The 15,499-nt window shown below is 39.6% G+C and overlaps 1 protein-coding gene across 9 annotated transcripts in view; it reads right to left on the bottom strand.

Annotated features, from left to right (window-relative positions):
- MARCHF8 (membrane associated ring-CH-type finger 8) overlaps nucleotides 1-15,137 on the bottom strand; it is a 112,568-nt gene extending 97,431 nt beyond the window's left edge. For 2 of the 9 annotated variants that reach the window (XR_014230939.1, XM_082339493.1), the window contains exon 1: nucleotides 13,768-13,953. The gene's annotated coding sequence lies outside the window, so the exon portion shown is untranslated. The other 7 variants (XM_082339501.1, XM_082339499.1, XM_082339496.1 and 4 more) reach the window with 5 other exon arrangements.
- Nucleotides 15,138-15,499: the final 362 nt, after the last annotated feature.

Below are 15,499 nucleotides of genomic sequence, written 5' to 3'. Positions count from 1 at the left end.
GCAGGAGCTGGGAACAAGAACATTATAATTTAATAAAAAGTAATAAGAATACCTTTTTCTCCCCAAGGGCTTGCTCTGCCACATATCATATATTTCTTCAAAGACTGCCTCACAGCAGAAACTGTAAGAAGATAATACTATCAAAATTGCCCAGACTGGTAAACATCTCCAGAGAAGTTGGCAGTGCACCCACATAGTTGATGACAAATTTAGCTGCATATCTCAAGGACCTAAGAACCCAAACTCACAGTTCCCAGCTTAGCTTAAAAGAAAAGTGGCAAGCATTCAAATACCGTATGCTAACACATATATATGGAATCTAAAAAAAAAAAAAAAAAATATGGTTCTGAAGAACCTAGGGGGAGAACAGGAATAAAGACGCACATGTAGAGAATGGACTTGAGGACACGGGGAGGGGGAAGGGTAAGCTAGGACAAAGTGAGAGAGTGGCATGGACATATACACTACCAAATGTAAAATAGATAGCTAGTGGGAAGCAGCCGCATAGTACAGGGAGATCAGCTCGGTGCTCTGTGACCACCTAGAGGGGCGGGATAGGGAGGGTGGGAGGGAGACACAAGAGGAAGAGATATGGGGATACACGTATGTGTATAGCTGATTCACTTTGTTATACAGCAGAAACTAACACAACATTGTAAAGCAATTATACTCCAATAAAGACGTTAAAAAAAAAACCAAAGATCATTCAAAAAGAAGAAAATAATAGTGCTCCTTTCCCCACATGAATCATCAAAAACTACATAAGACTTAAGAGAAGCAACACTTTCAAAACTGAGAACAAAAAGTACTCAGTCTGCACTCCAACCAAAAAAAATTGCAAATAAAAAGGAATTTATTATATGAATTGTCATTATTATAATTCAGTTAAAGTTAGTGACCTCTGTGCCACATTACAATATGTTTTTTCTTGATTATTTTAACAACTTTATCATGTCATGATTTCTACCCATGGGAGGCCAGAAAGTTAGAGAAGTCATCCAGCACCATCCTTGGCTGAGATTTAAATAACCTCGACCTGACTCTGATATATCATTTGCCAGTCTGACCTTGACTTTTGTCCTTTCAGTGTTAGGAAGCATCCAGCACTTAAGGTGGCCCATTTCGATGTTGGACAGGAGTAACTGTTAAACATGGGTCCATTAGGCTGAGACAAGAGCGCCACCCTTCCATCCACAGGCATTAGTTTTGCCCTCAATTAGGATTGCGTGAAACAAACTTAATTAAACGTTTCCGTAAAATTATCCTGCCCTCCCCACCGGAATCCTTTTTCTTCTCCTGGTTGTAAAATGTGCTCTCCTCATGAACTGTGTTATAACTAGCTCAGTTATGATTCAGTGAGACAAAAAACCAGAATGGAAGAAACAGAAGGAATCTTAAAGATCAACCAGTTCAAACTCAACCCTACTTTTATAAATGAGTAAAATAAGGCAGAAAGGGATGAAGCAAGGCTGCTTGGCAGAAGTCAAGCAGCTCTTCAGGAAAGCTGGGAGTGGAACTCAGGTTTCCTAACTCGTAAGTCTAATCTCTTAAGTCTAACATCAAGTTGTATTAGATGCTGTTACTAACAGAATTGACATTTTTTTAAGTTTTATGATAAAATAGAAAAATATTTTCAGTTTTAGTAAGTTAAAAACAACTCACATCATCACAATAACTTTATGAAGTAGTGTAACTGTGATCATCCACACTTTATGGATGAAGAAACCCAGGCCCAAGGTCATCAGTAAGCACTGAAGCTGGCTCCAGAGCCATATCCTTAACGGCTATGCAATCTGGGTAAGCACTAGAACATTCTTAACACTATCACAACTGAACATTCCTAACACTATCACAACTGAATTAACAAACTTAAGACTTTCAGTGATTCTTTAAATTTGTAATGCTTTGATATAATCTAATATAAAGATATCCTTCCTGAGAACATATTTAAATTAATTTTTAACAAATCAAGTTAAATTTAAAGATTTACAGTATGTAGCCTCCTGGCATAAAATGAAAGGTCATTTAAACTTAAAAATTAGGTTACAGTATTAAAGTATCATCTTCTACATCAACTACCCTAAAGAAATTCACCAAGAAGCAAACTAATCTTTCTGGGAGCAACACAGAAGGAACTCATTATGGCTTGGAGCTTTTTGAGAAACCTTAGCCAAGCAGAGCTTCATGCTCTCAATCATTTCCAAAGGCTCTTCCACATAAGATTGTGTGCCATGAACAATACAAGCACTGAGTAAATGACATATTCAATCTGCCTAATTCATACAAATGAAATAAAATATTAAGAAGTAATAAAGGTGTGGACTGAATACTTAGGTTTAGTTCCTCTTCCACCAAGACTCTATTAAAATGATAATAAAAGGATTTTTTAAAAAGAAGAAGCTTTGGGCTTCCCTGGTGGCGCAGTGGTTGAGAATCTGCCGGCCAATGCAGGGGACACGGGTTCGAGCCCTGGTCTGGGAAGATCCCACATGCCGCAGAGCATCTAGGCCCGTAAGCCACAACTACTGAGCCTGTGCGTCTGGAGCCTGTGCTCTGCAACAAGAGAGGCCGCTATAGTGAGAGGCCCGCGCACCGTGATGAAGAGTGGCCCCCGCTCGCCGCAACTGGAGAAAGCCCTCGCACAGAAACAAAGACCCAACACAGCCAAAAATAAATAAATAAAATTAAAAAAAAAAAAGAAGAAGAAGCTTACACTTCTGGGAAGTTAATGTACTTTTCCCTATTTTTCCACTAAGGACAAATAAAAACTCTGAACATTATATGTAAAACAAATACAAGACTCTGAAAGGCAGAAAGAAGGCGGCAGACCAGCTAGGGACCTCAGGATTCAAGGAATGGCATGGTGTTCAATTTCCTGGGTTTTCTTTTTGCCTCATATAATCCAAACTTGGAGCTGAAGAACTGGCAAATCCAGAAACGCCAAGAAGTGTAAACAAACAAACAAAAAAGCCCCAAGAAAAGCCTGCTCTTTCTAATAACCAAAGGAGTATAGAAAAGAGTCAGCCTAGAAAGACAAAAAAAAAAAAAAAGTAGACAACAATCACCCTACTCCAGCCAAATACCACAGAAAAAAAAACCTGTGGCCACACCCCTACCCATGCCAGCAAAGACCAAGGGTAGACTAGACATCTTCTCTCACCAAGATGTAACAAAGCATCCCAACATCCCCATCAGGACGGTATCAAAGGAGGCTGAGTAGGTAGCTGGGACTTTCATCCCCACCACTGCTGTGTCTTGGTTAAAAAAAAAAAAAAGTCTCAGCAAAGAAATAAAGAGGCAAAGGTGTAAAGAAGAGCCAAAAGGAAATTTCAGAACTGAAAAATACAATTACCAAAATACAAAAACCAAGAGATGGGCTCAGTGGAATGGTGGGGACAGAAAAAAAGCAGTGAACCAGAAGACAGACCAATAGAAACTACCCAATCTGGATGTCAAAGAGAAAAATAAACTGAAAAAGAAAAATGAACAGAGCCTCAGGCACCTGTGGGTCTATAACTAAAGATTTAACATTCATGTCATCGGAGAGAGCTGAGCTGAAAAAGTACTTGAAATAATGGCTGAAGAAGTCCAAATTTGGCAAAAGATATATTTACAGACTCAAGATTCTGAGCAAACCTCAAACAGGATAAACTCAAAGAAATCCTCAGCAAGATATGGAACAGTCAAACTTCTGAAAACTAAGGAAAAACATATATATCTTGAAAGCAGTGAGAGAGAAATAACACCTTACCTACAGGGGAAACATCATTTAAATGGCAGCAAATAGTTCATGAAAAATCAGGGAGGCCAGAAGGAAAGACACAACACCTTTCAAGGACTGAAAGAAAAGAACTGTCAACTGGGAACCCTATATCCAAAAAAAAAAAATCCTTCAAAAAGTAAGGGGAAATCAAGACATTTGAGATAAAAGTAAACTAAGAGACTGTGTCACCAGCAGATATACCCCCAAAAGATGAAATGGCTACAGGAAGTTCTCTAAACAGAAAAAAGAATCCTTAAAATATTAGCAAACAGAATTCAGCAAATATAAAAAGAATTATAAACCATGACCAAGTGAGGCTTATTCCAAGGATATAAGATTTTTTTTCAATTTTTGAAAATTAATAAGGGGGAGGGATAAATTGGGAGACTGGGACTGACATATACACACTATAATATATAAAATAAATAACTAATAAGGACCTACTGTATATCACAGGGAACTCTACTCAGTACTCTGTAATGACCTATATGGACAAAGAATCTAAAAAAGAGTGGATATATGTATATGTATAACTGATTCACTTTGTTGTACAGCAAAAAGTAACACAACATTGTAAATCAACTATACTCCAATAAAAATTTTTTTAAAAAAGGAAAGTAGTCAATGTAATCTACTATGTCAAGAGGCTAATGAATAAAATCATATGATTCCAATGAACAAAGAAAAAGCATATGACAGAATTCAACACCCATTCATGATTTAAGAAAAAAAACTCTCAGAAAAATAAGAATAAAAAAGAACATCCTTAACTTGAAAAACAGCACCTACAAAAAAAACCCCTACACCTAATATTATACTTAATGATAAGAAAACAATTGCTTTGCCCCTAAGACTGGGAAAAAGGCAACTCTTATTTATAACATAGTGCTGGAAGTTCTAGCCAATGCAGTAAGGCAAGAAAAGAAACAAAAGGCATGCAGCTTAGAAAGAAATAAAACTGTACCTATTTTCAGATGACACAGAAAGTCCCAAGGAATCTACAAAAAAAACTCGCAGAATAAGTGAATTCAGCAAAGTTGTAGTATACAAGATAAACATACAAAAATTAGTTGTACTTCTAATACTAACAATGAAAACAAGGACACGGAAATTAAAAATACAACACCATTTACAATCATGAAAATATATGGCATACTTAGGTGTAAATGTAACAAAGATCTTTTATGCTGAAAACTATAAAATGCTGACGAAAGAAATTAGAGAATAAACTAATAAATAAATTAAGATGCATACCTGTGTTCATGGACTGGAAGACTCAACAAAGTAAAAATGTCTATTATTCTCTAATTAATACACAAGCTTAACAAGATTCTTGTCAAAATCTTTTAAAGACTTTTGTAGACATAGACAAGATTATTTTCAAATGCATATGGAAAAAGAAAAGCTAAAACAATCCTGAAAGAGAAGAGAATGGGAGGAATCAGTCTACTGATTTCAAAACTTATTATAGAGCTACGATCAAGACTGTGTGATACTGGCAGAGAGACAGACATATAATTCAATGGAACAGAACAGAGAACCCATGAATAGACCCACACAAATATGCCCAAATGATTTTTAATTAAGCAATTCAGTGAAGGAAAGAGAACTTTTTAACAAATGGTGCCAGAGCAATAAGGGGAAAAAAATGAACCTCAAATGAAGTTTCAACACCTTACACAAAAATTAACTCAAAATAGTTCATGCACTTAAATGTATAACCTAAAAGCTTTTAGGGGAGAAAAAGCATTAAAAAAAAAAAAAACTTTAGGATTTAGAGTTAGACAGAGTTCTTAAACTTGACACCAAAGGCTTGATTCCCAATTGGAAAAATTTATAAATTGAACTTCATAAATATAAAAAACTTTTGTTCTTCAAAGGGTGAAAAAATCAGCCACAGACTGGGAGAAAATATTTGCAAACCACATATCTGACAAAGGACTAGTATCTAAAATATATAAAGAACTCTCAGAAGTCAACAACAACAAAAATCCAATTAGTAAATGGGCAAAAGACATGAAGAGACTTTTGCTGAGAGAATATACAAGTGGCAAATAAACACATGAAAATATGTTCAACCGTACTAGCCATTAGGGAAATGCAAATTAAAATCACAATGAAGTTATCACTACATACCTACTAGAATGACTAAAATTAAAAATAGTGCCAACACCAAAATGTGGGCAAGCATAAGGAGAAATTGAACCATCCTTTCCATATTGGTAGGAATGTAAAATGGTACTCTGGAAAACACTTGGGCAATTTCCTAAAACATACCATGTGAATATCATACGGCCCAGCAACTCCAGGAGTTTTATAACCAGAGAAATGAAGTAATATGGTTACAGGAAAACCTGCACACAAATGTTTGTAATAGCTTTATTCAACTAGATGTCCTTCGGCAAGTGAGTGATTAAACAAATTATGGTACATTCATACCACAGAATACTACTCAGCAATAAAAAAGGAATAAAAAAAGAACTATTTGGACATGAAACAACAATGATGAATCTCCAGAGAATTATGCTGAGTGAGAAAAGCCAATCCAAAAAGATCACATAATGTATAATTCCATTTATATAATATCCTTGAAAAGACAAAATTATAGAAATGGGAGAACAGATTAGTGGTTGCCAGGGGTTAAGAAAGCAGTGGGAGCAGGGAGAAGTGGGGGTAGTTATAAAAGAACAACATGAGGGGGACTTCCCTGGTGGCACAATGGTTAAGAATCCGCCTGCCAACGCAGGGGGACACGGGTTTGAGCCCTGGCCCAGGAAGATCCCACATGCCACAGAACAACTAAGCCCGTGCGCCACAACTACCGAGCCTGTGCTCTGGAGCCCATGAGCCACAACTACTGAGCCCACGTGCCACAACTACTGAAGCCCGCATGCCTAGAGCCCTTGCTCCGCAACAAGAGAAGCCACTGCAATGAGAAGCCTGTGCACCGCGATGAAGAGTAGCTCCCACTCGCCACAACTAGAGAAAGCCCACATGCAGCAACAAAGACCCAATGCAGCCCAAAATTAATTAATTAATTAATTAATTAATTAATTTTTAAAAAGAACGACATGAGAGATCCTTGTGGTGACAGACATATTCTGCATCTTAACTATAAAGATGTCAATATCCTAGTTGTGATATTGTACTAAAATTTTGCAAGCTGTTAACTTTGGGGAAAACTGTATAAAGGTTAAATGGGATCCCTCTACATTATTTCTTACAACTGCATATGAACCTACAGTTATCTCAAAATGAAAAATTAAATTTAAAAAAAAGGAAAGAAAAAAAGACATAAATCACAAGGCCACAAATGAGGAGAGACGGCACCCAAGCAGACAAAAAAGATTTCAACTGTTTTTTAAAGACAGAAAATATGGGATTACTAATTAATTTAGCAAAGTGGAGAAAGCCACAATAAAAAGTATGTGAAATAATAAAGGTACAAAATGAGCTAATTTGCCTATAGGATGCCAAAGAGCTCAGGTCTCAGGTTTTGAGCAGTAGTAAGACACTGGCTAAAAATAGAGAGAAAATTCTACAAACAAAACAACTGGTTCCTTGGCCACCTCTCCAACAGAAACCGCTACCAGAAGTGGGATGCTATCATAACAAAAACCTAAACTAGTTGCATTTTCCTTAGTCACCACTCTGTAGGCAATGAGGAATTTCATATCAGAGAAGGAAAAGATGATGATCCACCTTATGCAGTAGAAAAATGGTTACAAAACCTGTTGATGGCTGTAACTCAGAAGGCAAATCACACACATGATGACTTTAAAACTGTATGGGGAAAAACTGGAAAATGAAACTTTACAGTGTAGGCTGGTTACTATTGGCTGTTTCTAGCAAAAATCAAAAATTTATTTGGTTATTGGTACTCTGAATTGACTGGAAGTAAACGGATTAAGAGTCTGCTAAGTTTCTGTAGGAAATGTAACGGCAGAAAAACAACAGGCCCAGATTTAGAATGTCTGTCTGTTCAAGACTTAAAAACAACCTCTGGGAGTCCAACCTTCTACAGACAGGCAAACTGCATGATACCCAGGACAGCATGCTTCCAGCATCAATTCTGGACATAGGGTGCGGGCAAACAAAATAATGGAAAAAGAAGAACCCTAAGGATGGTCCCTGGAGCCATGGAGAAAAAAGGATGAGAGTGTTTCTCCCAGGGAACAAAATCAGAGTCCAATCAAGAAACATCCTTCCCTTCCAGGGAAGAGAACCTTCCCTTATATCTGTCCATAAACATTAAAGAACTGCTACAGAAGAGTAACTACTGTGTGTCTATGCTTCACCTTCCAAATGCTACTGTTTACTAGTCATGTTGTGCCCTTATTATAATATTTTGGGGAGGAGGGTAATAAATAATGTGTTTTCTTAATTCATTTGAACAAGAAAGGCTTATCTGGACCTGATAAGATAGCCAGGCATCACTCAGAGATCCTGTACAGGCATACCTCATTTTACTGCTCTTCATTTTACTGGGACTTCGCAGATATTGCATTTTTTACGAATTAAAGGTTTGTGGCAACCCTGCATCGAGCAAGTCTATCAGCGCCATTTTTCCAACAGCATTTGCTCACTCTGTGTCTTCTGTGTCTCTGTGTCACACTTTGGTAATTCTTAAAATAGTTCAAACTTTTTCACTATTCTTGTATTTTTATGGTGATCTGTGATCAGTGTAATCTCTGATGTTACTATTTTAATTGTTTTAGATGCCATGAACCATGCCCATGTGAGATGGCAAACTTAAATCAATAAAAGTTGTGTGTGTTCTGACTGCTCTACAAACCAGCTGTTCCCGTCTCTCGCCCTCTCTTCAAGCCTCCCTATTCCCTGAGACACACAATATTGAAATTAGGCCAGTTAATAATCCTCAAGAGAAAGGATGGTTTAAATGAAAAAAAGAGTCCTCTCACTTTAAATCAAAAGCTAGAAATGATTAAGCTTAAGGAGGAAGGCATGTTGAAAGCCAAGACTGGCTGAAAGCTAGGCCTCTTGCACCAAACAGTTAGCCAAGTTATGAACCCAAAGGAGAAGTTCTTGAAGAAAATTTAAAATGCCGCTCCAGTGAATACATGAATGATAAGAAAGTGAAATATCCTTATTGCTGATATGGAGAAAGTTTTAGTGGTCTAGATAGAAGATCAAACCAGTCACAACATTTCCTTAAGCCAAAGCCTAATCCAGAGGAAGGCCCTAACTCTCTTCAATTTGATAAAGGCTGAGAAAGATCAGGAAGCTGTAGAAGAAAAGTCTGAATCTAGCAGAGGCTGGTTCATGAGGTTTAAGGAAAGAAGGTGTCTCCGTAACATCAAAGTGCAAGGGGAAGCAGCAAATGCTGATGTAGAAGCTGCAGCAAGTTATCCAAAAGATCTAGCTAAAATGATTAATGAGGTTGTTATACTAAACAACAGACTTTCAATGAAGACGAAACTGTGTTATATTGGAAGAAAATGCCATCCAGGACTTTCATAGCTAGAGAGAAGTCAATGTCTGGTTTCAAAACTTCAAAGGACAGGCTCACTCTCTTATTAGGGACTAATGCAGCTGGTGACTTTAAGTTGAAGCCAATGGTCATTTACGAAATTCCTAGGGTCCCTAAGAATTAGGTCTACTCTGCCTGCACTCTATAAATGGACCAACAAAGCCTGGGTGACAGCACATCTTTTCACAACACGTTACTAAATATTTTAAGCCCACTGTTGAGACCCAATGCCCAGAAAAAAAGATTCCTTTCAAAATATTACTGCTCACTGAAAATGCACTTGGTTACCCAAGAGCACTGAGTGAGATATACAATGAGATTATTGTATGGTTGTTTTCATGACCATTAACACATCCATTCTGCAGCTCATGGATCAAGGAGTAATTTTGACTTTCAAGTCTTATTATTTAAGAAATACATCTCAGAAGGCTATAGCTGCCATAGATAGTGATTCCTCTGATACATCTGGGCAAAACTGAAAACCTTCTGGAAAGGATCTCATCATTCTAGATATCACTAAGAACATTCATGATTCATGGGAAGAGTTCCAAATATCAAAATTAAGTGGAGTTTGGAAGTTGATGCCAACCCTCATGGATGAGTTCTTAAGGGGTTCAAGACTTCAGTGGAAGAAGTAACTGCAGACGTGGTGGAAACAGCAAAAGAACAAGAATTAGAAGTAGAGCCTGAAGATGTGATTGAATTGCTGCAATCTCATGATAAAACTTTAATGGATGAGTTGCTTTTACGGATGAGCACAGAAAGTGGTTTCTTGAGATGCAATCTACTCCTGATGAAGATGCTGTTGAAGACTGCTGAAATGACAACAAAGGATTTAAAATGTTACATACACTTAGTTGATAAAGCAGTGGCAAGGTTTGAGAGGATTGACTTCAATTATGAAAGAAGTTCTACCGTGCATGAAATTTATCAAACTGCACTGCATGCTACAAAGAAATGGCTCATGGAAGGAACAGTCAATCAATATGGCAAACTTCACTGCTGGCTTATTTTAAGAAATTCCAACAGCCACCCCAACCTTCACCCCACCCTGAACAGTTAGCAGCCATCAACATCAAGGCAAGACCCTCCATCAGGAAAAAGATGAGGACTCACTGAGGGCTCAGATGATGATAAGCACATTTTAACGACAGAGTATTTTTAAATTAAGGTTTGTACATTGTCTTTTTTAGACACAGTGCTATTGCACACTTAACAGATTACAGTATAGCATAAACATAACTTTTATGTGCACTGGGAAACCAAAAAAATTGTGACTTGCTTTATCTCAATATTTGCTTTATCGTGTTGGTCTAGAACTGAACCCACAATATCTCCAAGGTATGCCTGTACTTTGAACTGAAGGCAATGACTGGCTGTACAGGGGGTTAGCATGCCCTCCCTACATGTGGGAGGGAGAATGAAGCAGTCTGGGGACCAGAATGGCCAACTGAAGCAGAGTCAATGCTACTTATCCACTACACTGGTCCCTGTTCCTGGGCAAATTAGAAGAATACATTTTCCAGCCTCCCTTGCAATTATGTTAGAGGTAACGTGACTGATTCCTGACCAATATAATATGGTGAGAGTAATGTTAGTCACTTCCAGGCCTGGCCTTTAAAACCATTCATCAAGATCCTCCAGCTCTTCCACTGCCATCTTGGAAGCCAGATGGCACAGCTACAGATGGAGGAGTTACATCCAACTTGTGTTAGACTTTGCATGACAAAAATATTTTGTTGTTGCTATTGTGCTGTTGCCATAGCATAGCACAGTCCAGTGCTTTCAAAATTTTTTGTGCATATAAATCATCTTGTTCTGAGGTACACCTGGGATGTGGCCTGAGATTCTACATCTCTAACAAGCACCAAGATGATACCAACGTGAACAGTCTATGGAATACACCTTGAGAAGCAAGACTGATACACAGGGGGAGAACAGATGATTCTCTGGAGAAACCGAATGGCCCAGAGAAAAGGTCTCCCGTAGGAACCTGAGCAGCAAGACTAGAGAATTCAGGCTCGCATTCACAGTGAATCAAAAACTACATGTAAACAATATTGTCAACTATTTTCAATCCAACAAAGTGTATGCTTTGTAGAACTGAGAAGATGGATTCCCCTGCCCTTTCCTGCATCTTCCCACCTTTCTTTAAGCCTGTCTTCCTAACCCCACCTTAACCCCCATGACCTGGATTAAATACCACCCCCTCCAGGAAGTTCTGCCATTCAGTGTAACGACCAGATGGGCACTAATCCTCCTCTCAATTTCCATAGCACTTGTATCACTTCAAGGCCCTCATCACATTACCCCCGGATTGCATGTGATTTAACTCCTCTATCAGAATAAGCACCTGAAGAAGTACAACACTGATCACATCAGCCTGGCTCAAAGGCGGCACTCAGGTTTTTTGTTGTTGCTGACTGTTAAATGAATACATGAATTAGAAAATTCAGGGATTTCAAAGTGAGTTGAGCAAACAAACTAAATCAGGCCTAATTTTTTTTAAAAATCCTCAAAAATGAAGAATTAAAAATTACACTCCCTGAAAAAAAATTCAACATTGAAAATCTTCAAAATACAGCAAAGACAAAATTGATAAATAGTTAAAACTAAATGTTTATAGTGCATACACGGGTCATTTCCATACTCACAGGTGGCCAAAGCAAAAGGCCTAAGATCTTCCTGTAGGATTATTTACCATCAGAATAGTCCACTGCTTTAGAGAATGTCTTGAGTCAATCAGATAACTAAAGAATAAGTAGTACTGTAAAGTATCTTTTCTAGAAAAAAAAATAGTATATGCCATTTCATGACTCAAATTTGGTACTTTAAGAAATTTTGGCAACTTTTTTTTCTTTCAGTTATTTAAATTGTTTACCACCAAGAGTATAAACCTAAACATTATGTGATTATAGCAAAAAAGGAACTGCTACATGGTGGGGGGGCGGGAGGGACCAAAGTGAAACCGAGCTGTTCTTCAAGAACTAGACACTGCTACTGATAACAAACAAAGGGTCTTGACTGGTTTAATCAACTCATTCCGGTCTATGCATCTACAATATCTTCCTGGAACTAATTTAAAGAAGACAAAAATGTTGGAGCTAGGGTTGCCAGATTTAGCAAATAAAAATACAGTCGGCCCAGTTAAATTTTGGATAAACAAAGACTTTTTGGTAAAGCATGCCCTATGCAATATTTATACTAAAAACTTATTCACTGTTTACTAAAATTCAAATTTAACTGGGTGTCCTGTATTTTATCTGGCAACCCTAAGGGAAGCCAAAATCAATCCAATTTCCTCACTTTGTAGCAGAAACTGTGACCCCAAGAAGGGAAGTGACTTGCCTAAACCTAAACCAAAGATCAAGGAAGTCGGTTTGCTTTCAAAAGAGAAAACATATTCCACTAGGTCACGTTGGGCTCCACTCATGGTCCACTCGACCTCTGATTTTCACACACCTCACAGAAGCACCAAGCAGACAAGTTGTCAAAGGATATGGTTTTCCTCTTTTAATATCAAACTGTGAGTTCTAGTAAACTTACCAACTCTAGTCTTCAAAAACAACAAATGAGGAAACTATGTATTTCTCTTAACTTAAAAAAAAAAAAATCCTCCTGATAATCTTTTTTGCCTGCACACCATCACCTCAGATTCTGTTTATGTTCACTCACTACATAAAACAGGACCTCCTTTTCTCCCAAACCTAGTTCTCTCAGGGGTATGGGAGCCGGGGAAGGGGGAGGAAGACAGTATGGCAGATAAAGATTCTGATTTTGACAAATTCGGCTTCCAAACAACGTTTTAAGAAAAAAGGTTCCGTTGCATTTTTAAAAGCCTGGGAGGGGAGAAAAAAAGTAACATAAACCATTATGACTTTCTCTAAGTTTTCTATTAAAAACTTCACCCTAGTGAACAAGAATCCAAATAGTGTCAGGTGAAAAACTCAAAGCCAAACAGAAACTCAGCAATTAAAAGACAAAATATCTACCTATGCTTTCCCTCTGGCAGCTTCCAATGTATACAGGCCTCTCTCGAGATCACACACGTCGGAAGGGTAAGATCCTCAGAAATCACCTAGTCCATCCTTTCATTTTACAGATGTGGAAACTCAGGCCAAGGGGAGGGCTGACTTGCCCAAGGTCTCACAGCCCATCGGGGGCAGCACTTCAACTGGGACTCCACGCTGGCAGCCCCGGGCCCTCAGCGCCCGATGGCTCCTGCGGCCCCCGGCTCGGCCCGGCCCAAGGGCAGCCTCGAAAACCGGGGCGGAAGAGCCCACGGCCCGGGGTCGCTGCCGCCTTTAGGCCGGCTAGGCGCCTGGGCCCCGGCCCAGGGCGGTGCGAGGCCCGGGCCTCGACGGCCGCCCCCGACCCGCCCACCTGTCGCGGACCGCACAACTGGCAGCCACACCCCCTGCCGGGGCCGGGGGCTCGGCCGGCCTCGACGGCGGCCAGCAGCGGCGGCTCCGCGCGGCGCAGGGTACGCCAGACCCGAGGCCGCAGGAGTTACCTCAGGTGGGTGCTGAGCTCGCGGCGGGGAAATCCCCGCCCGCCTCGGGCATGCCGGAGACGCGGACGCGGCAGGGCTGCAGCTCGGCCACCGCTAAGCCTGTTTACAACCCTCCGCGGGAGGACGCCGACTGATCTGTCACGTGACGCACACGTCACGTGCTCGACCGGGGTGGGGCAGAGGCGTTGCCCAGCGACGACGGCGCTCTGGGGGCGGGCGTCGGTGTCGGCGCGGTCTTTCTGCTCTCCCACCTCATGGGCAGCTGTGCAGAGTCGACAGCCGGCGCGCCCTGATCAACCCGGGCGAGGAAGAGAAAAGACCCACCACCGGCTTCGTCCTTTAGTGACCCCGAGCCTAACCGCATGTATCATTCTTGTTTTGGAAGGGGGAGGGAATTCGGTCCGGCATTATGATGTTGAACTTGAAAAGAAAAATGGAAAATACTTCTTTACCCAAAGCTAGAAAACAAAGGGAGAGCAGAGGAATAAGCAATAGTGGTTTGATTTGCCTTAACGAACACTTTTGTTTACTTTTGCTCCCTAATGTGAATGAAGGTCCACAGCCTACCATCCCCCCCCCCATCATAGAAAGGCTGTGAAGAGGGCTTATGGGACTTCCAATTTTTATTTTAAATTATATTTTATTATCGTTTCCATGATTAGTCTTTGTATATGTAAATACAAACATATCTAAGTAAATATTTGATTTGGCATTAAGCTTTTGTCCACATCAAACTTTCCTGATTATAGCTCTGTCACTGTGTTTGTAGTGACTACTTCTACCAAGTGTAGTTTTCCTAGATCAAACTTTGCAGAAGTAAAGTCTCAGCCACTGACAGTTTCTCCCATAATATTCATTATAAGCTGTGTAATAAATAATTTGTATTATTTCTTACTAAATTCATGAGTGAATTGGGAGCGAATACCCGCAAATATGCCAGTTGTTATGTTGTCCTGGTGTGATCTATTGGGTAATCACATTCCACCATACATTTCCGATCACTTTGCATACTTAGCTATCTATGAGCACATTGACAGGGTCAAAACAGTGGACTCAAAATATCCTCCAGGTCAACAGGACAAGGTCAAATATCATCTTCATTTCTATAACACACCTAGAATGCAGCACTACAAAGAGTACAAAATATAGTGATGGATCTTCGGCAATATTCATCTGTTACTATGGAAAATAGGTTACAAGGCCAGTTGCCACAACCTGGTTGACCTTTTCTGCAGCCTCTGGCAACAGATGTTCCACGAAGGCAGGAACAGTATCCTCCATTGGTATTCCTTATCTGGGAAGCAAAGAAATTTGGCTGATCCGTGCATGTGGAATCCTGCCATCCTTCGGTAGGAAGTGGCAAAGAACTTTTGTAGATCCAGAAGGATCTGTGGGTTAGGCTGTACTCTGGAGGCAATGCTAGGGTGAGCCAGGACTCACTGGAATTCTGGGGAGACATATAGAGATAAAAATTGATTGGTCAGTGGATTAAAAGCCACAGGATTGGATGAGCTCACACAAAGCACTAACTTTGATACCTTCTGACCTCAACCCAGAATACAAAATACATTTTCTATACTGACCAAATACATGTATTGATCAATATATAACTTAAAAATTTCAAGAAGCAAATTTACCTTCCCTTTCTCTTCCACGTTATTCTGTTCAGTTTTTTAAAACCTCTGCTCCCAACTCAATTGATTTTTTTAACTGAATACTAGTTCTGTCCTAC

This window comes from Balaenoptera borealis (genome assembly GCF_965194805.1).
Source record: "Balaenoptera borealis genome assembly, chromosome: 10".
Classification (NCBI taxonomy): Eukaryota; Metazoa; Chordata; class Mammalia; order Artiodactyla; family Balaenopteridae; genus Balaenoptera; species Balaenoptera borealis.
This window is presented reverse-complemented; position numbering and strand designations above follow the sequence as displayed.